The sequence below is a fragment of the Helianthus annuus genome, chromosome 10 (assembly GCF_002127325.2).
Source record: "Helianthus annuus cultivar XRQ/B chromosome 10, HanXRQr2.0-SUNRISE, whole genome shotgun sequence".
NCBI classification, from domain to species: Eukaryota; Viridiplantae; Streptophyta; class Magnoliopsida; order Asterales; family Asteraceae; genus Helianthus; species Helianthus annuus.
Window position 1 is genome coordinate 60,090,748 of NC_035442.2, and position 21,539 is coordinate 60,112,286.

The 21,539-nt window shown below is 40.6% G+C and overlaps 1 non-coding gene across 1 annotated transcript; it reads right to left on the reverse strand.

Annotated features, from left to right (window-relative positions):
• Positions 1-18,997: 18,997 nt before the first annotated feature.
• LOC118483590 lies at positions 18,998-19,103 on the reverse strand. The gene has a single exon (XR_004870878.1). It is a non-coding gene; the product is annotated as a small nucleolar RNA R71 (small nucleolar RNA).
• Between the last annotated feature and the right edge of the window lie 2,436 nt (positions 19,104-21,539).

Sequence of the window (21,539 nt, forward strand, 5' to 3'; positions counted from 1 at the left end):
CCAGAACTCACACTTGGAGAATTTGGCGTAGAGTTGGTTTCCCTGAAGCAACTCGAGAACCAATCGCAAATGCTGCGCATGTTCGGCCCTCGATCTGGAATAGATCAGGACATCGTCGATAAATACAATGACGAAACGGTCTAAGAACGGTTTACACACGCGATTCATCAGATCCATAAAGACCGCGGGTGCGTTGGTCAAACCAAAAGGCATGACAACAAATTCGTAGTGGCCGTATCGGGTTCGAAAAGCGGTTTTTGGGTATGTCTTCCTCTTGAATCCGCAACTGATGGTAGCCTGAACGTAGATCAATCTTGGAGAAACACTGAGCACCTTGTAATTGGTCAAACAGATCATCGATTCTTGGTAAGGGGTATCGGTTCTTGATGGTCAGCTTATTCAATTCCCGGTAATCAATGCACATCCGGAACGACCCGTCCTTCTTTTTGACGAAAAGGACTGGTGCGCCCCATGGAGAAGTGCTTGGGCGAATGAAGCCTTTTTCAAGTAACTCTTGGAGTTGGTTTGAGAGTTCTCGCATCTCAGATGGAGCGAGTCGATACGGAGCTTTGGCCACTGGGTTGGCTCCTGGAATAAGGTCGATTCGAAAGTCGATATCACGACTTGGAGGTAATCCAGGAAGATCATCAGGGAACACCTGAGGAAATTCTCGGACAACGGGAACATCCTTGACTTCAACTTTCCTTTTCTTGTCCGTCTCTGCTACAACAATGTTGGCCAAGAAGGCTCGATATTCCTTGCGGAGATATTTGCGAGCTTGAAGACATGACATGAGCTTGAGATCTTTTGCAGTAGTTTCACCATAAACACATAGAGTATCTCCACTAGCTAGCACAAAACGAATCATCTTATCGGAACACACAACTTCAGCATGGTTTTCACGAAGAAAGTCCATGCCTACTATGACATCGAAACTTCTGAGCTGCATTGGAATGAGATTAATCGGGAATATATGATTGTTGAGCTCGAGAGTACAATCACGGAGCACAGAATTGACAGCAATGGTTCTTCCGGTAGCGACTTCTACTTCGAAGGGTGACGAAAGATAAGAGCGCTTACGTCTAAGAAGCTTCTCAAATTCAAATGACACAAAGCAGTTATCGGCTCCAGTATCAAACAAACATGATGCATATATACCATTCACAGGGAACGTACCATTGACCACGTTGTTATCAGCTTGAGCCTGGCGTGCGTTGATGTTGAAAGTTCTGGCGTGAGCGGCTTGTTGTTGAGGCTGTTGTTGTTGTTGCTGGGGTTGTTGGGCCTCTTGTTTCACCACTCTGTTCGGGCACCGGTTTGCGAAGTGGTTAGGGTCACCACATGCAAAGCAGGTCCGAACATTGTTTGCCGGGGCCTGTGCAGCTTGAGGAGCTTGAGGAGCAGGTAGCAGGGCTTGGTTAACAGCGGCTTGAGCTTGCGTTTGACGAGGACCATAGCGGCAATTCGCAGTGAAATGCCCGTAAACGTTGCAGTGGGCACAGTAACGGCAGGCCACACCCACCGGGTGATGATAAGAACATGTAGCACAGAGTGGGTGGGGGCCGGTGTACGCACGCTTAGCCGGCGGCGCATTGATCACTGGCGCAGTGCGCTGTGGTTGTTGCTGTTGTGGCGGTACTGACTGAAGAGGAGCAGCATTGGTTGCGGCGGCACAACTCTTGTTCTTCTTTCTTCTTCTCGAGGACTTGGAGGCTTGAGCAGCAGGGTTGTCGGTTGATGCGGCAGTAACTTGATGCAACGACTTGGATGGCTTATCCCAGACACCAGCCTTAACTCGCTTGTCGTTAATCTCGGCAGCGAGTAAGTAGGTTTCCTCGATTGATGCGGGTTTGGCGGCGAACACAAAATCAACACAATCCGGAAGAGCACGGATGTATTTCTTGATGGTCATCTCAGGAGTCTTGACCTGGTCTGGACAGATAATGCTCAGTTGTTTGAAACGGGCGGTGAGACCAGCGTTGTCGCCCTCCTTCTGCTTGATGGTCCAGAACTCATCCTTCAACTTTTGGCGTTCGTGGGGAGGACAGAACTCGTCCAGCATGATAGCCTTCAGTTCCTCCCACGTCAACTCGTAGGCGGCGTCGTTCCCGCGCTTATTCCTTTCGGCTGTCCACCAGTCCAATGCCCGCGACTGGAAGACACCGGTAGCATTGAGAGTTCGAAGATGATCCGGGCATCCGCTTTGACGAAGGGTAACTTCCACAGAGTCAAACCAGTGAAATAAGCCTGTAGGGCCCTCTTCACCGGTGAACTCCTTCGGTCCACACGCCTTAAATTGCTTGAAACTGAACGGAGCTTTGCTGGATTCAGTGAGGGTTCGGGATTCTTCCGACGACTTGCTGGTGTTTTCGTACACCTCACTGACAGCTTTCGCTACAGACCTTGAGATGAGCTTGGCGAGACGTCGGTCTCTCTTTTCCTGACGGGAAAGGTTTTGGCGAGTTCTCGATGATGACGACATGGTCTGCAATAGACATCGCCATAGGGCTCAACACAACGAATTCGAATCTCGCACGTCTTAGTTTACTAAAGCTTAGAATCACGTCGCATCTCACGTCACGTAACACATATAAACACATAAGCACATAATCATAGAGGCACATAAGCACAGAAGCAATTAGGGCACATAAGCAATTAAGCAAATAGAGCACTTAATTCCCTAAACACGTACGAAATTCTATCACAGAGGCTGTCAGAAAACAGAAACCTATAACCACAAGTCGAGTGTCGTTCGTTTTGCATATCGGATAGCATCGCATGGTATCGTCTAACTTAGTCGTATAGCGTAGCATAGCACACTGGTTCCGTTTAGATCACATCAACAGGGATTTGAACCGAGATAGGATAGCAACAAAGGTCACGCAGATTGATAACAAATGGAGCAATCAGCGAATTTTAAAACACGTAAACAGGTAAATCATATAAAATCAACGAAGCAACACTCAAAATCGGAAAATGGATTGTCTGCGGCTACTAGACTTTGACTAACCATGGCAATTTAACTATTCACAGTTGACTTGTCGTCACTTTCGACTCTAGGGGACATGTTTCTGCCTCGATTCTTGGGCATTATGCACGCGCATTCTAGGCCATACTCGTGAGTTCAGGTCGTTGGAGTCCGTCAATCGCCTTGGCGAGATGAAATAAAGTTGGAATAACTGCCAAGGTTAGGGTTTCACCCCTAGCTCAGCAATTTCTTCCTTGTTTTAAGAAAATTTAGAGGAAAGTTTTCATCAAATTACGGGTTTCAGCCCTGATTTGGTATAATTCTCCCCCGTTTGTTGATAGAAATTTGCACAAAGTAATTGGCAAAATTTGTAATTTAGGCAGGAATTCGCGGGTTTCACTCCTAATCCCGTCCAAACTACAAAATTTGGCTCGGAGTTCGGATGTAATGATAGAATAGAAGGAAACAACATAAGATAAGCACATAAACTTGGTCTCTTGGTTCCTAGCTATAGTCTAGGTCTCTAAGACAGCGATCCGGACTAGATCGTGTCTAACCTAATTCCCTATAGTTATGGCTCTGATACCAATCTGTCACACCCCAACCGATGGCGGAATCATCGGGGCGCGGCACTGAGCGAAACAGATTGTTCAGAAGTTTCCACAACAACTATCATACAATTCAGTTATATAACACGTCCCATACCGTGTCCCAAATAATAACAAGTTATCATAGAAATCAACTAAACAATATGGGAACTGTTCCGACAACTCAGATTCTTAATTATTACAGACCGAATTAAATATTGTTTTAAGACTTCTAGACGGCTAACTATAGATCTTACTGACTACAGGTGCCAGTACAAGATCTACAGATAATTATGGCCCTGGAGCAGGTATGTGGACACTGTCCTAAGGTCACAGGCTCCTAGAAGCTTATTATTGCCTCGCTTCCCTAGCACGCTAGTAGCTTAAACACCTGTCACATACGTTAAAATAAAAGTCAATACATATAATGTAAAGGTGAGTACACAAGTTTGATATAGCATATAAAGTTCGAAAAGTTTACGCATAACCAAGCACGTACACAAGGGCAAACGATGCATGTAAATTATCAACATGGGACCATCGATACCAATGACTTCGAGTTGACTGTCCGAGACAGTTCGCAATACATGATTACCACCGTAATCCATGCAAGTAATTGTCCTTAGCAACCCCCGTGTGAACGGGTGCTGAGTCCAAACTATAGTACTACGTTGCTAAAGCAGGCAGATAGCACTCCACGTGTAAACATAATAAACAGCAATCATTTAGACAAGTAATACATGCAAGTAGGTTAGCGTTCAAATAGTTTGTGTTGTTTGTGAATTTGATAGATTACGTATGTAACACCCAAAAGTGCGGAAAGCAAAAAGGGATCGAGTATACTCACAGTGGTTGGTTGTGGATTGAGAGGAGCACTGAGAATAGGTTAGCCTGAATAGTTTGATAGCAATACAATGAGTAATGCGGAAAAAGTGAACAGTGGAACTGGATCGGATAGACCATTCGATCGGACGGCTGTTCGATCGAGTGGGCTGTTCGATTGGGTTAAAGTCCGTTCGAACGTCCCGTTCGATCGGCCGGCTGGCTCGATCGGCTGGTTCCTTCAAGTGGATTGTTTCTTCCTTTGATGTGAAGGATGTGTTTGTGTATGATGGTTTGTATTTTTGAAGTTTTTGCAGCATTACCTTTCAAGTTGGCCGATCGAACAGTCCGTTCGATCGGTTGGTCCAGCCGATCGGTTAGCATTGCACACTTGGTAAGTTGTCACTCGATCGGGTGGCATGCTCGATCGGGTGACATTCCAATGTTTCGAAAAGGTTCAGCGTTGAAGTATAGTATCTCATGATTCGAGCAGTAATGTTCAATCGAGTGGCGTAGTCGATCGAACAGCACCTCGTCAATACTACACTTTTGTGAGTTGGTGGGTCTAAGTGCTAGTCGATCGGTTAGCCCGGTCGATCGGCTGGTGTTGCTCGATCGGTTGGGCTGTCCGATCGGACAGCCTAACCGTTCGGCCAGCATTCTGACCTGGTTAGCCTATCTCTTAACACTTGGTTATTCCCGTTACTTGGTGTGATTTGGAGATAGTTTGACTACGAGTTGAACCACAAAACTGAAGTCCCCACTTAGCCCACTGACTCGAGCAGGAATCACCCAAACTCGGTCAGAGACGGTTTGGAACCTAAGTTTAACGTTTAACCCGAAATCGGTATATCTCTCGGTAGAACCCGAATCTTGAACCATGTGTTTGTTTAGATTGATTTATAAATCGGTTCAAGTCTCGTCTTCACCGTTTTGAGTGTAAAAGAGTTGAAAGATAGATGAAAACCCATCTTCCAATCCTTTTCCACCGTGAAATGTTAGGATCTTTGGTAGATTTTAGGTTATTTATGTGGAAATCGGTTAGATCTAAGCTATTCATGGTGGAATGATGTCAAAACTTAGTGTTCTTGAAGAACACCATGATGACATCATCCAAGAACACCTAGATTTTGGTGATTTCGCGGTTGAAATCCGAGTTTTGAAAGATAGAAAGATGGAGAATCGATTAATGAACAAAAACGTACAAGGATTAGAGCGAAATACTTACCGGTTTGAGAGAAATCTGAGAAATGGCGAGAATAGAAGGCTGGTCGGTCAGAGCTTTTCCAAAAGTGGAAAACTTGACAAGGACAGCCCTATTTATAGGCTTCCAAAAGTGGAAAGGGTTAGCTGATCGAACAGCATCCCTGATCGAGCGGCTGCCCGATCGAACAGCCTGTTCGATCGGCTAGCCTGTTCGATCAGGTTGCCCTGTTCGATCGGCTTGCCTGGTTTTGGGTGTTTCGCGTCGGTTTTTGATATTTCGAGTTCGATAGTTGAGGAGTAGAGTAGGATAGAGTTTCTATTCAAATTACTTTCAGTCCCAACTACTATATCTAACATACAAGCATCCTTACAACCTATTTTCAAAGTCGGTTTCGATTGTGTTTGATTATCCTTCGATTCTTGATTGATTTTGATTGATTCACCACACACTTTAACATAAAGTAAGCATGCACAAGTAACACGTAAGGCACACACACACGTATAAAAGCATTAAAATTATCCACACTTGAGTTCGATGATTGATTTGATTAGCTTGATTATTGATTGACTAGCTTTATTGCATTGTTACTTCCTATCATTCACAGTCGGTCGTTGATTCACAGTTCGATTATCGGCCGATTAGTTTGATTATACAACACTTACTCCAAATAATATGAAAATCAAAATGAAACTAAAATGAAATTAATCTTTATTGATCTTTAATTCCAATAACAGTCAACTCTTGACTTTGACTTTGACTTTTGGGAAAACACGGGGTGTTACATGCCAACTAAACATAAAGATGTTTAACCGATCCCATATAGCTAGAAGTTGCAAAGGGTTGCAATCGTCAAACGTTGACTACCTTGTTAATTTAAATAATGGGATAAAGGTCACCTAACCAATATTTAAATGTAACGTTGGATTCTAGATTTTAATTATTAATTGTCTATGAGACATTAAAAGGGTATTAATGATTAAAATTTTAATAATATCGAAAATACTAAAATTGAACTTTGTTAAATTTTGTAGATGGCCGCTAACAATGCAAACCCGATTACCCAAACCGTCCGTAACCTATCACTAAGAACCATCCTTGAAAAGGATCGTCTCAACCATAACAACTTCATGGATTGGTTTCGAAACTTGAGAATTGTTCTCAAGCAAGAGAAGATATCCTATGTGTTGGACGATCCTATTCCCGATCAACCTGACGAGGAAGATGTAGAAGCCTACAATGATTGGGTTAAGTATACCGAGGACTCCATGCAAGCCTCTTGCCTCATGTTGGGAACTATGATTCCCGAGATTCAAAAGGACTTTGAACATCATGGGGCATATGACATGATTACCCAATTGAAGGAAATGTTCCTACAACAAGCAAGGGTAGAACGCTTCGAAACGGTTCGAGCGCTTCATGCATGTCGGATGGAGGAAACCCAATCGGTCTCATCTTACGTCCTTAAGATGAAAAGCCACATTGATCGCCTCGAGAGGCTCAATTGTCCCGTCTCTAAAGAGTTGGCTACGGATTTGATCCTCAACTCTTTAACAAAGAAATTTGAAAGCTTTGTTATGAACTATAACATGAACGGATGGGACAAGAGCATTGGTGAGCTTCATGCAATGCTCAAAACGGCCGAAGCGGGAATGGGTAAAAAGGCTTTACCCGTTCTAACGATCAATGAGGGAGGCAAGAAAGGGCATCACCCCGACACCAAAGCAAATGTTGCCAAGGGAAAGGGTCACGTCAAAGGGAAGGGAAAAAGAAAGGCAAAAGCAGAACCAACAAAATCAAAAGAGAAGAAGGCAAAAGTTGCCACAAGCGATCCATGCTTTGAGTGTGGAGAGATAGGACATTGGAAAAGGAATTGTCCAACCTATCTCAAAGAGTTGAAAAACAAGAGGGATGCAGGGCAAACCTCAAGTACAATCTTTATGATACATATTGATCTAAATGTTATTTCTTCTAACACATGGGTATTAGATACCGGATGTGGAACTCATATTTGCAATTCGTTGCAGGGGTTCAAAAGAAATAAGCATTACAAGAAGGGAGATACTAGTCTCTTCATGGGCAATGGAGCGAAAGTTCAAGTTGAAGCCCAAGGAGACTATATTTTAAAACTTCCAAGTGGTTTGGAAATATGTTTGAAAAATGTTTTGTATGCTCCTAGTTGACTAGGAACATTATTTCTGTTTCCCTTTTAAAACAATATGGATTTGATTTGAAGTTTGTGAACAATGAAATTTATGCTTTGATGAATGACATGTTCTACTTTAAAGCTACGCCTTCAAATGGTATTTATGAATTGGTTCATGATAATACATCATTTGATAATTCGATGTACCAAGCAAACACCAAGAAACTCAAAATGGATTTGAGTGAGACCTATCTTTGGCATTGTCGTCTTGGTCATATAAACAGAAATCGCATGCAAACACTTCAAAAGAATGGTCTTTTGGAAACAAATGAAATTGGTTCATTTGATACATGCGAATATTGTTTACAAGGAAAAATGACCAAGAAACCCTTTAATGGTACAAACCAAAGGGCAAAAGATTTATTAGGCATCATACATTCAGACGTATGTGGTCCTTTTAAGCCAATGACAAGGAATGGTGAAAAATACTTCGTAACTTTTACCGACGACTTTAGTCGTTATGGTTATGTGTACTTGCTAAGACACAAAGATGAAGTGTTTGAAACGTTCAAAGTCTTCCAAAACGAAGTAGAGAATCAACTCACCAAGACAATCAAAGTTCTTCGTTCCGATAGAGGAGGTGAATACCTTAGCGATGCCTTTCAAGATCATCTTAGGAGTTATGGGATCATCTCACAACTTACTCCACCTGGAACACCACAACATAATGGTGTGTCTGAGAGGAGAAATCGAACTTTATTGGATATGGTTCGATCTATGATGGCTAGAAGCACATTGCCTCTATCATTTTGGGGTTACGCTTTGCTCTCCGCGGCTCGTATATTAAATATGGCCCCAACCAAGAAAGTGGATAAGACACCTTTTGAAATATGGCATGGAACAGTTCCATCATTATCATATTTGAAGGTATGGGGTTGTGATGCTTATGTGAAGCAATACACCCCAAACAAGTTAGAAGTACGATCCATTAAGTGTATCTTCGTAGGATATCCTAAAGATGATATAGGATATTATTTCTACGATCCAACAGAGCAAAAGGTATTTGTTGCTCGAAAGGGTAAGTTCTTGGAGGATAAGTTCCTTATGGAAGGAACTAATAGAACAGTGGAACTTGATGAGGATCAAGAACCACAACCCGATACACGTTTGGTTGATACTAGCACTCAACAAGAGGTTGTTGAAAATGATCAAATGGTTGATCAACATACACAAAACGTTCGCAGATCTGGTAGAATTAGTAATCCACCTGAAAGATATGGATTTTTTATGGATGGATGCTATGTGGTAGATTCAGATGAACCAACCACATACCATGATTCAATGTCAAAATCTGATTGCGACAAATGGCTTGAAGCCATGAATGTAGAGATGCAATCCATGTATGACAACCAAGTTTGGGAATTGGTTGTGCCACCTCTTAACTCCAAAGTAGTTGGAAGTAAGTGGGTTTTCAAGAAGAAAACTGATATGCATGGTAACTTGGATACTTATAAAGCGAGACTTGTAGCAAAAGGTTTCACTCAAACTCAAGGGGTTGATTATGATGAGACCTTTTCGCCAGTGGCAATGCTAAAGTCGATTAGGATATTATTTGCCATAGCTGCATATTATGACTATGAGATTTGGCAAATGGATGTCAAAACGGCTTTCCTCAATGGATATCTTGATGAAGATGTCTATATGGTTCAGCCTGAAGGTTTTGTCGATCCAAAACATCCTAACAAAGTGTGCAAGTTAAAGAAATCAATCTATGGATTGAAACAAGCATCGAGAAGTTGGAATCACCGTTTTGATGAAGAGATTAGGAATTTTGGGTTCATCAAGAACGGGGATGAAGCTTGTGTGTATAAGAAAGCTAGTGGGAGCACCGTCACTTTCTTAGTATTGTATGTCGATGACATTCTACTATTTGGAAATGACATTCCAACCATGGAAGGTGTAAAAGCCTGGCTTGGAAGATGTTTTTCCATTAAAGATCTTGGAGAAGCTGCCTATATTTTGGGAATAAAGATCTATAGGGATAGATCAAGGCGCTTGATAGGTTTAAACCAAAGTGCATACATTGACAAGGTCTTGAAAAGGTTCAAGATGGAGAACTCTAAGAAAGGTTTGGTACCTATTCAAAAGGGGACAATATTGAATGTAACTCAATGTCCAAGCTCAAAGGATGAGCAAGAAAGAATGAAAGGAATCCCATATGCGTCTGCTATTGGATCCATAATGTATGCAATGATATGTACTAGACCGGACGTGTCATGCGCTTTAAGCATGACAAGCAGATACCAGCAAAATCCAGGTAACAGTCATTGGATGGCTGTTAAGAGCATATTGAAATACCTTAGGAGGACTAAGGATATGTTTCTAATATATGGATCTGGTGAAGAGGAACTCGTTGTAAAAGGTTACACGGATGCGAGTTTCCAAACTGATCGAGATGGTTCTCGATCACAATCTGGGTATGTCTTCATTTTGAATGGAGCTGCAGTCTCTTGGAAGAGCTCGAAGCAGGATGTTGTAGCATTGTCCACTACAGAATCAGAATACATCGCCGCCTCATTGGCAGCACAAGAAGCTGCGTGGTTAAAGAAGTTCATTGCCGACCTAGGGGTAGTCCCTACCATTCAAGACCCCCTAGAGATCTTTTGTGATAACGAGGGTGCGATTGCTCAAATCAAGGAACCTCGTGCACATCAAAAGACTAGGCACATTGAGCGGAGATTCAACTACATAAGGGATGAAGTTGAAAAGGGAAAGATATGTATTCGCAAAGTTCACACCGATCAAAACATTGCGGATCCACTCACGAAGCTCCTTGAACGGCCAAAACATGAGGGTCATACTTGTGCCTTAGGACTTCGATATTCTAGTGATTGGATTTGATCTATTTTGTATTTGGATATTGGAACAATTGTTATTTTAACTCTTTATGGTACTTTGAGTTATGTTCCATTTTAGCATGTTTAAATCCGTGAATAAATTAATTATTCTAAATGTCCGTAGTCGATCATACTTGTGGGAACAAATATGAATGTAAGACTATTATGAACTTGGATTGGTGGATATTCATTAGGTATGAATATAGAGCAAAGTGTTGCTGCCAAAGTTCATAGATGTTTGTGGGATACAAATATTGGACTGACCCGCTCTCAAATGTTACTGCATGGAATCATTTGTGATTGATCATAAGTAAATTTGAGCAAAGGCGAATATCATAGTATCCTCTGACCTGAGATACATATTGGGTCTTGATATTCACCAAATATTATACCTTGACTTAGTTCTTCGCTGTCTGTAATAAGACAGTACATAAGGCTAAGCTCAGGTGTGATACGAGGTGATTGTGAGAGACGTATGTAGTCAAGAAGGGATTTGTTCCTCTTATTCGTTGAGAGTAAGATGTCTAAGGCCTGCTAAAGTTAAATCAACAGAGAATGATCACACTGTGTCTCTGGATTCACCTAAATCATGATAGATTCACCTAAATCATGTTCAAGTAAGGGACTTGAAGGAGATGATGTTATTGAATGGCACTTCGTCATACGTATTAGGGGTAGTAAACCGTTGTTAGGCATCATTTACTGCTTGCATCAATCTTCTATGTATCTTGTGCAAGTGGGAGATTGTTGGACTCTATATGCCCAAGACACATATTAAATTGATGTGGCTAGTACGTTATGATCCAAGTCGGGTCATACCCAATAACAAGCTAGACAAACACCTACAATATTTATTTATGATATGATCAAACAAATAAATATTAACACTTACAATATTTAGAAATCGGTTTTCTAAATAATTGCACTTGACAAACTAATAAATTATATGGATAATTTATTTTGAGAGAATATTTTATTTGTTATTTAATGGGTTAAATAACAATTTTAAAAGGTTACATAAGTCTTGTAAACATGAGATGTTATATTTTATAAAAGGTTATAAAATAAACAAGACTTAAATTTATAAAAGAAATTTTGTTTTTTTTTTTTAAATAAAAGCTAGGCCCCCCCCCCCTCATGGGAACTCACACCTTTTTTTTGGTCCAATCATAGTCCATGCATTTTGCATATATAGATGCTCCTTGATTGGCCATTGTGGGTGGCAACTATCTCTCTCATCCTTTTAAGAAAAGGAGTTCCAAGACTTGTAACTAATCCATCATTTTTACAAGTTCATCAAGTTGCAAGAACACCAAAATTTCTCTCTAGAAATTTCGGCCAAGAGGTGGTCAAGAAGGTGTTTTTATCAAGTGTTGAAATCCTAGCAAAATCATAGTGTTTGTTGAAAGCTTGGGGTATACTAGCTTGAGGCTTTCTTGTTTGGAAGCTACCATTCAAGAATATCATCTTCTTCATATCATCTTGCTCTTGGAAAGGTAGTATTCTAAAACACCCTATGGTTGTATTTTGAAAGCATGCATTTCATATATGGATCCGATTTTGGGTTTTGCATTTAAAAATGGTTTTAAATCTTGCAAAGTAACATGTTTTAAATCCTTATTCCGCTGCGTTTTAATTTTATTTGGATAAAATTACTTTGATAAACATGTGAAAAAACCCAACAAAGGACTGTGACTTGCCTAGGAAAGAGTCACATTCCCTAAACCCGGATGACCTCGTACTAGTGCAGCGGGAAAACGTGACATACCGTGCCAGATTCTTTAATTCCCTGAAATACATGTAAGTTGAAAAATCAACAATAATGTTGAGCGAGTTCATGTGTAAGTGAGCAAATAAACCTTTGTTTGTATAAAAATCCTGGTATGTAGCAAATAAGGAAAAAGAGATCACCAATGGTTTGCAAGGCCGTTGACATGTGTGAAGTGCAAGTAGGAAGACTCAAACCTAGCAGAATTTGCGATGGGTACAAAGTCACCACCTGGTCCATTAGGCGGGCTCAGGGGTTGGGCTCGCTACACCCAGATAGATCTACCGCTACTGTCCCTCGGTCCTACCTTGAGGATTAATGGCCTCAAGTTTCCGCCTACCCAATTCACATGATCTAAATAATAACCCTCCTTACGCTAACCATACCATGTAAGAAATATTCGTAATCATAGTAACATGTATTTCACCCCCGCAGTTTAGAAAACTGGAAACAGTTAAGAGAAAAGGGGGACATGAACTCACAGTGGTGCGTCTCTACCAAGTATACCTCCAAATCAAGCAGCTGTGCGACGACCTACACGTACTAACTCTATTAGACGGACGGCCGTGCCTTAGCTTTATGGTTTAAAGTTTTTTGGAAATAGTTAGACAACTATTTCGTGTTTACATTCTGTATATACTTGGTAATCATTTTCCTTCCCAAGGATGGGGGATTTAATACATGTGTGTTCGTATATTTTTGAAATATATCATTAAGTCTCACTTAATATATATTTATTTCTTATTCCAAAATATAATTATTTTTCTCAAAAATATCATATCTTAACACATATGATTTTCCCCAAATAATACTTCACAAAAAAATACGCGTTTATAAATATTTCCTTAAAATGCGTAAGTTACATTTTAACGATCAAGTGGTAATAATAATTACCGGTGTAACTCATGTATTTATCGTAGAGGCGTTCGTATTATTTTGGATTCGTTAACATCCGATAATATTATTTTTACCCTAAAAATAATATATGTGTACTTAACAAAAATAATCATAAAACTCCACAAGTGTTGTTATGAAAATATATACTAAATATATATTTATCATGTTTAATTTTGTGAAAATCCCACCTCCGATATTTTGTAAATAAAGTCGTGGCGAAACTTATATTTGAAAACATGTCGAAAAGTATTTCTAACACTTATAGTGAAAATATTTCTAAGTGTTAGGTTTTTGGGAAAATTTCGCCAGAGTTTCCTCTGTAACTGGAGGTGGCCACGCTTTCAAGCGTATCATTTTCTTTTATAAATCAACCAATCAATTTTCTCATTTAACCAAAACAATATTCAACGCATCAAACTAGTTAATAAACATGTAAATCGCAAAAATTACATGAACTTGTAGTTTTTCAAAACTATGAAGTAAATCTCATTACTTTTAGTGGATCTTTATATAAAGCAATCCGATTTCGTAAAAACCTCGTTTTTAGAGAAATTCCGTCTTTACAACTTCTCGTCTTTATTTACAAAAATAGTTATTTTGTCGAAACTTTGTGCTACACATGTGTTTACACACTTGTGTGTCTAAAAATCATTCTTGTTAGTGTAAGATCCGTCTTTAGAAAACATGATTTCTTTGATACTTGGTTCTTTGAAAATATCGCTTGTAGATCCGTAGATCTACTAGTTTTAAACACTATTTTACAAGTAAAATCGCTTTTACACAAGTTCATGATTCGTGTGTGGTAGGGTTTCATCCTTTAACCCTTGTTACATCCAAAACAACTCTATGTCATGATCCATGATCATGACCAACCCGGGTTAAACGATGATCCGTGCTACCACAACATAGATCGGGTCCAAATAACTACACAAATCAAATACTACAAGATTTACACAACAAACAAGCTTTTAACCATCACTTTTAGCATTTTTAGTAGACTTTTATGCTTCATCTTGCATGTTTACGAGTTTTAGCCATTACATATCATTTTAACCATCATAAAATAGTTCGAGAAGGTGATTCAAGCAACTTACTACTAGCTCGAGGCTGGGGAAGAATCTAGACGCAAAATGAGAGGATAAAAGCAACGAGAAGAGGTCCTTCGCCTTCCGAATGCACCAAGCCTCCTTATACGTGATCCTTAACGCTTGAATGGACTTGGAATGTGAAGATCAAGGCTCGAAAAATTGATGGGTGCAAGAGGGTGTTTGGCCGTGAGCTTTCTAGAGAGAGAGAGGGTTGTTTTGTTGGGTGAAAAGTGATGAATGGAATGATGGATTATCTCTACTACTTATAGACAAAGATCAAGTTCACTAACCTTTGGTTTTTATGCTTAATTGATATGGGACAAGGGGATTATAATATTCAATTGAAGGACAAAGGGTGTCCCCCCTCTTGGGGATGGTTGGTTAAAGGGGGGGGTCTAGTTCCATTCCAACCAATTAGTTGGTTACTAGTTAGGTTAGTTTAGGTTAGTTAAGTGCTTAACCCAGTTAGTAGTGTGTTGTGCTTTACAGTGGGTGTTAGGGTATTTAGGGACCCTAACTGGCTCAGAAAAAGACAGATAATGTTATTAACAATATTTTCATGTTCCGGGTATAGTCCGGTTGTTCGGTTGGATAGTAATCCGTTAAAGCGTTAAACAAAGCCTTAAAGTGTCATTAATACCATTTTTAGTGGCACAACTTATTCCTGACACTTTGGAAAGTGTCTAGTAATATTTTTCTCATGTTTTGGCACTTTATTAGTTAGCTAAAAGCTGAATTGCTTATTAAAGTGCTGAGTTTTGTGCTTTGTGTATGTTTTAGGCACATCCAGTCATTGTAACTTATTCCTAGAGACGCAGTTCTACAACCCTTGTATCCCTACACTCACTACTAGTGTAGTAAAATATTTTTGGCTCACACAGGCCTTAGAGGCAGTATCTGCCTGGTGCTAGTTATGACAGCACGTTCAATAGGTTATCCGTTCATAGTGCTACTGTGCTTTTGTGCATCATGTTTGTCACTAAGGTTCAGCTTGTAAGTAATGTAGTGGCAGTAAATAGAGTATGACGCAAGTATGTACATGTATCAGCATTCAAGTAGCAGTCTATCCATAATTTCAAGTAAGCACAGTAGTTAAGCAGAATTCAAATATTAATTAAGTCGTACGAAAACCTGGTTTAGTGAGGGTTGTCACAATAACTTGGTCCCCAAAACATGAAAATTGCAAACAAGGGCCTCAAGAACGAGCTGGGAAGCTGCTGGGAATTTTCTGTGAACTGGGCCTGCCTTACGGACCGTAAGGACATGTGCATACGGTCCGTAAGCTACTTGCAGACCAGCAACTTTTCAGTTTTGACAGCTTTTGTCCCTGCATGTGTATGAGCTCATTTCTGGCACTTTTGACCCCCGTTAAGCCATTTTAAAGGCTCTACAAGGTCATTAAAGTTTAGAGGACTCAAAATATGCTTGGAAAACTCTCGGATGTCGGTTCGTTTGGCTGTACGGTTGCGTTGTTCGGTTAATTACGACAGAAATCGTAACGGACGCGAAAACAATCCAAATTGCAAAACGACTGAATTTTTAGCATTCCAAACACTAAAATAAAAATATTTTTGTGTGTACAAAAATTTTGGATGCCCAGATGCGGTCAGAATGTAAGATATGCGCGTAAATGCAAACTTACGCCGTTTTTGACACTTTTAGTCCTTGTAAGATCAAATAAGCATGTTTTCGCACACCGAACCACTCAAAGCTTATTCCTAAGCTATGTTTAGGTTATTTATGTTATGTTTAGCTTATGATCATGTTCTGGACTGAACGTTGCCTTACGAAACGGCAGACTTTTCCAGTTTGACGCAAATAGTCCCTGAAAGCGAATAAACTTGTTTTTGCCATACCAAAGCCTTCGAAACTTATTTCTAAGTTATGTAAAGGTTATTTAAGGTATGTTAAGCTTATGTTGCTGTTCCAGAGTGTTTGTTGCGTTAAACTAATTATGTTTACTGACGGGTGGTCTGTAGGACAACCCTTAAAATGTCTAAGTACATATACATTCCATGCTTAATTCGGTTTACTGTTTGAACTTAGTAACTACGAGAGATTTGATGTTGTAGGTGTTAAGACGTTCAAAGTGCAGGATTTAGGAAGCTTGGATGAATGATAGAAGTTCAGAATCAAAAAGGATGAAGAGAGCAAGTGTAGAAGGAAGAACCGAGAGAAGAAGGCCACTCAGGGCCGTAACCTATGGCTCCCAGCCGTAGGTTACGGCCACCAATGTTCTAAAAATGACAGCCGTAAGACAGAAGCTTCTAAGCGTAAAGTTTCATTGCCAGCCGTAACCTACGGCTGGGGGCGTAGATTACGGCTCCTAGTTGACCTGTGCATATCGTTGACCGCCGTAAGCTACGGCTGGGAGGCGTAGCTTACGACTCCGACTGATCCAAAAATGTAACTTATTCATTTAATGACCAAATTGAGGGAATTTATGGGGACCTATGATTGCCATTCGGTTATGCTTGGTTGGTGAACGAATTTGGGGACTTTTTGGAGACTTTTTGGAGTGAAGAACACATTGGAATCATAAGTTAATTGTCTTTGATCTTGATGAACAATATTACTTTTGTTATGATGTTGCTTCAAGCCATGTGTGGCTAAACACTTTATGATCGTCCTAGATTGAAGGTTTGCTTGAGACATTTTGTATTTGATTTCCTAATTTCTAGAATAGCAATCCTTATCTTTATGGTTGGTTTGTTATGGTGTGTGATTGTTTGTTAGTAGCTTATTAATTCTTATGTTAATCTAGTTTGAAACCATACGTTCTTGGTGCCGTTGGCAATCAAGATATCATGGGTAGAATTAGGATTGGGTAAGGGTTGATTGATCATCGGGTAACAACCTCACGTTCTAGGAATCTGAGTACTTAGTTCCCTTTCATCACTGCAAGTAATCACACATGAGCTATGTCTATGTAGTTCTTTCTAGTGGAATGATAATATGAATGTCGAAACAAACCGGAAATCTAGGATGGTCATTTGTCTCTAATTTGCTTACAACCAAACTTTTCTCTTGCAATTTACTTAGTTTAATTTAGTCTAAAACCAATTCACTCACATAAACTCTCGAATTTTATTTCTTTTGCAATTAGATTAATTTAGTTAAATTAGACAAACTTTCAAATAACACATATTCCACAAACTCCCTGTGTTCGATACCCACTTGCCACTATCTATATAGTTGTTATTGGGATTAAATTTGATTGTGACCACGACATCACGTCAAATTTTGGCGCCGTTGCCGGAGAGTAGTGCGCAACGTGTGTTATTTTGGTTCTTGTTTTGAGTTTGTTATTTTTCTGGTTTACGCTGGGTGTGTTAGTGTGCAGGTATTTACAGGTGCATGCGTACTAGAAGCTCTCACAAGCTTTCACCACTAGTTTTTTATCCGGAAATCGAGCGAACTTTGCGAGCAAACCGAATTTTGTTAAGGGAAAATACAATCAGCAGTTCACCAACAACACCAATTACACCGATTACACCACTTCGATACATGGATCCACCACCACCACCACCCACTACGGGTGAATCCACCTCATCATTTATACCAACATCCACTCAACCTTCACCAAATACCACCATTCCACCAAATACTACCGAACCCACCATACTTCAAAATGTCACATCAACCAACACCACACAGCCCATTACTACACGAGAAGAACCAACCATCACATTTAACCCTTCCACTACTATACCACCATTATCCCATTTCTTCCCGGGTGCAGGTCCATCATATTCAGGTCATACTATAGGACAGAATTCAACGATTATTCATGCTTCATCATTTCGACCATCGAACCAGTCGGGTTTCCAATACTCGACTCTTCCATTTGGGCAATCTTCAGGAATTCAAGGAGATGGGTATGATGAAGGATTTGAGGAGTTCGAGGGTTTTGATGAAGACGGGTATGCTTACGGGGATGATGGAGAGCAAGGGGAATACGGTTTCATGCAAGGCCAAACGCAAGTGATTCCAAATGTGGGTGGAGTGCAACAACAACAACTCATACCCCAACATGTGAGGCCTAGGCCACAAGGGCCACAAATGCAACGTCCCATACCATTGCAACAAGTTCGCCCACGGAATGTCCAACAACAATTCCAAAGGCCACTTCAAAACCCACCCATGCCACAACAACAATTTCAACAACCAAATGTACCACAAGGGCATATACCAAGACCAATGGGAATTCGTCCAAGGGGTAGGTTTGGTGTTCCACGGAGGCATCTTAGAGAAAATGCGAGGGGTATTGAAGCGCATTTTAGGCCGGTGATTACTCACAATCCTTCACCGGTAGTTATTCCTCACAATGACCAAGGGAGGACATTCGAAGTTCGAACCAACTCGTTACAAAGTTTGCAAAGTATAAAGGTCTAGCAACAGAAGAGCCTTATTTTCATTTAGAGGCCTATGATTCAATTTGCAACACTCTTGGGAGTCAAGGTTTTTCGGCTGATGATATAAAGCTGGTTTTGTTTCAATTCTCTTTGGAAGATAAGGCAAAGAAGTGGTTTTACACTTTGCCTTCAGCATCTATTTACACTTGGGGGGAAATGCAACAAACTTTCTTAGACGAATTTTATACCGCCCAAAAGACCAATGATGCTAGGAAAGGGTTGAGAAGTTTCCAACAACAACAAGGCGAAATGTTCCATGAAGCCTTCGAGCGCTTAAAAATGATGATTAAAAATTGTCCACACCATGGGATTGAGCTTTGGGAGTTGATGAACGCCTTTCATGAAGGGTTGTGTGCCGAGGATGCACGTGATCTAATGTCCATCACAAATGGGACTTTTGGCACAAATTATGAAGATGAGGATTGGGAGTTCTTGGAACAAATGGCCATTACCTCAAAGAGGAAAGCTCAAGCATTAAGGAGAGCACGACCGACTGTCACAAGATCGCAAGTTCATGCAGTTGACGATGGTAATGTTCAAACTACTAATCAAATTTATGATGTTTGTGCTTTGTGTAATGAAATAGGTCATGCGGCTGAAAATTGCCAAGGAATGGTGGATGGGCAATATGAAGAAGTTTATGCGGTACAAGGTCAAGGAGGGGGTGGTAGAAACTATAATATGAATTCTAACACTTACCACCCCGGTTTGAGAAACCACCCGAACTTTCGGTATGGGAACCCTTCAAATCAATCTAACCCGAATTTCCAAGGAAACCAAGGATTTCAAAGGCAATATCAAACGGGTCAAAGCTCTTCGGGTGGAAATGAAGTAATGGAGATGTTGAAGGCGATGCAAGTTGAAATGCAATGAATGAATCACCGTGATGAGGTTCGGATGCAAAAGGACGAGGCCCGTGATAAAGCTATTCAAACTTTGACTACTCAAATGGGTCAACTTGCGAGTGAAGTGGCGATTTTGAAGAAAGCAAAAGGCCAGTTGCCAAGTGATACGGTGACAAATCCCAAGAACATAAAAGGCGTTAATATCAATGTGGTAAGCACCGTTCCTAGTACCGAATTTAATGAAAAATGTCTAACCTCTTCGTGTCAAATAAATGCAAGTTTGAAAAAGGATGCCGAAGTTGAAATGGACAGAGAGCATGGAGCACCAATTGTGCCTATCCGTGTGGGAAAATTAAAAATCCCTCACGCATTGTTGGACTATGGGGCAAGCATGAGTGTGCTACCAGGCGATTTATATGACATGTACGATTTCGGTCCGCTTGAAGATGTAGACACCATGGTGAGCTTGGTGGATGAGAGTTGGAGGCGTCCACGAGGAATAATTAAGAATGTTATGAGTCGGTTGGGAGAATTCGAATACCCAGTGGATTTTTTTGGTTTTAGATTATGCTACTACCACGATGGCGTCACAACAAAAGGTGATTTTGGGTCGACCGTTTCTCTATACGGCAAATGCTCAAATTGATTGTAGAGAAGGAATCATTAACATGACCGAAAAGAACCGTAAGTTGTCATTTAATGTTCAGACGAAGATGATTAGTTACGAGTTTGTTAAGGTGGATGATACGGGTTTAGTGAAAAGGTGTTCCAAAGAATGAGAAGAAATCACCCACCGGATCGTGAAGAAAAGCATATGGGTTCAAACAAGAGCGTATTTGATTACCCACCGAGTCAAAACAAGATGAATGCATTTTGCTCAATGGCACAAGGAAGTGATGGAGATGGCAGGAACCGATTCTTTGAGCCACCTTAAATGAGGGTGGCACGGTCTGGCTGAAGACTCGAAACTTAGCGCTGCTCGGGAGGCAACCCGGGGTTTTATATTGATCTTGCTATTTTTATCTTTCTATGTTTCAGGGCCATGGCAACACTCAAGTGTGGGGAAGATGTGCGGAGATTGGTGTGAAGGTAGTGATAGGAAGTCGGATTTTCTACAACATTTGTTGTATCAAACTTCACCAGGTCGATGTACTCTTTCCTTAGTCTTGTTGTGTTCTTTAGCTTTGAAATATTGGTAGTTAGTTGTTTGCTTTAGTTTATGGTTGGGAGGTAGGGTGGTGTTTTGATGTTGATGTGTTTATGGGTTGTGAAGGATTGGTGGTGTTTCTAGTAATTAGAATAAAAAAATAAAAAATAAAAAAAAATTGGGGTTTGAGAATACAAGCAAGCGGGATGTTCTTGGTTAAAGCGATTCTTCCCTCAAAACCAGACATTGGGACAATGTATCCCAAGTGTGGGGATGGGGGGAAATTTTTGAGGTTCTAAAATTTTTTTAAATCAAGCAAAACATTGTGAGAATTTGAACACCTTGGACTAACCCCAAATGATGCATCGGCAACCCTTATTTACCTTTTGTTCTTGGTGAGAGTTGAAGCCACACTTGTACATAAATAATGCTTGTCTTTGATGAGAGTGGCAACGGGTGGGGGTGCATTAGAACTTGTGCCTTGATACGGTTTGAGTCCTTAGTTGGATGTGAATGCGAAAAGGATAAGGGCAATTAGGTAGCCTCGTTTTGTTGAGTGCGAGTGTGTGATTTGGGGGGGTTGGACCTCATTAATTATATATATGAGCATGGTTGCGAGAGGGGCGGGGGTTTGGACATTTAGTTGCCCATTTTGTGCCTAAAGCCTATCATTTGTTACCCCTTAGCTAGTTTCCTAAAAATTTACCCGACTTGACCCGGTCTTATAGTGTTAGTGGTTATTTTAGTAGAGTGTA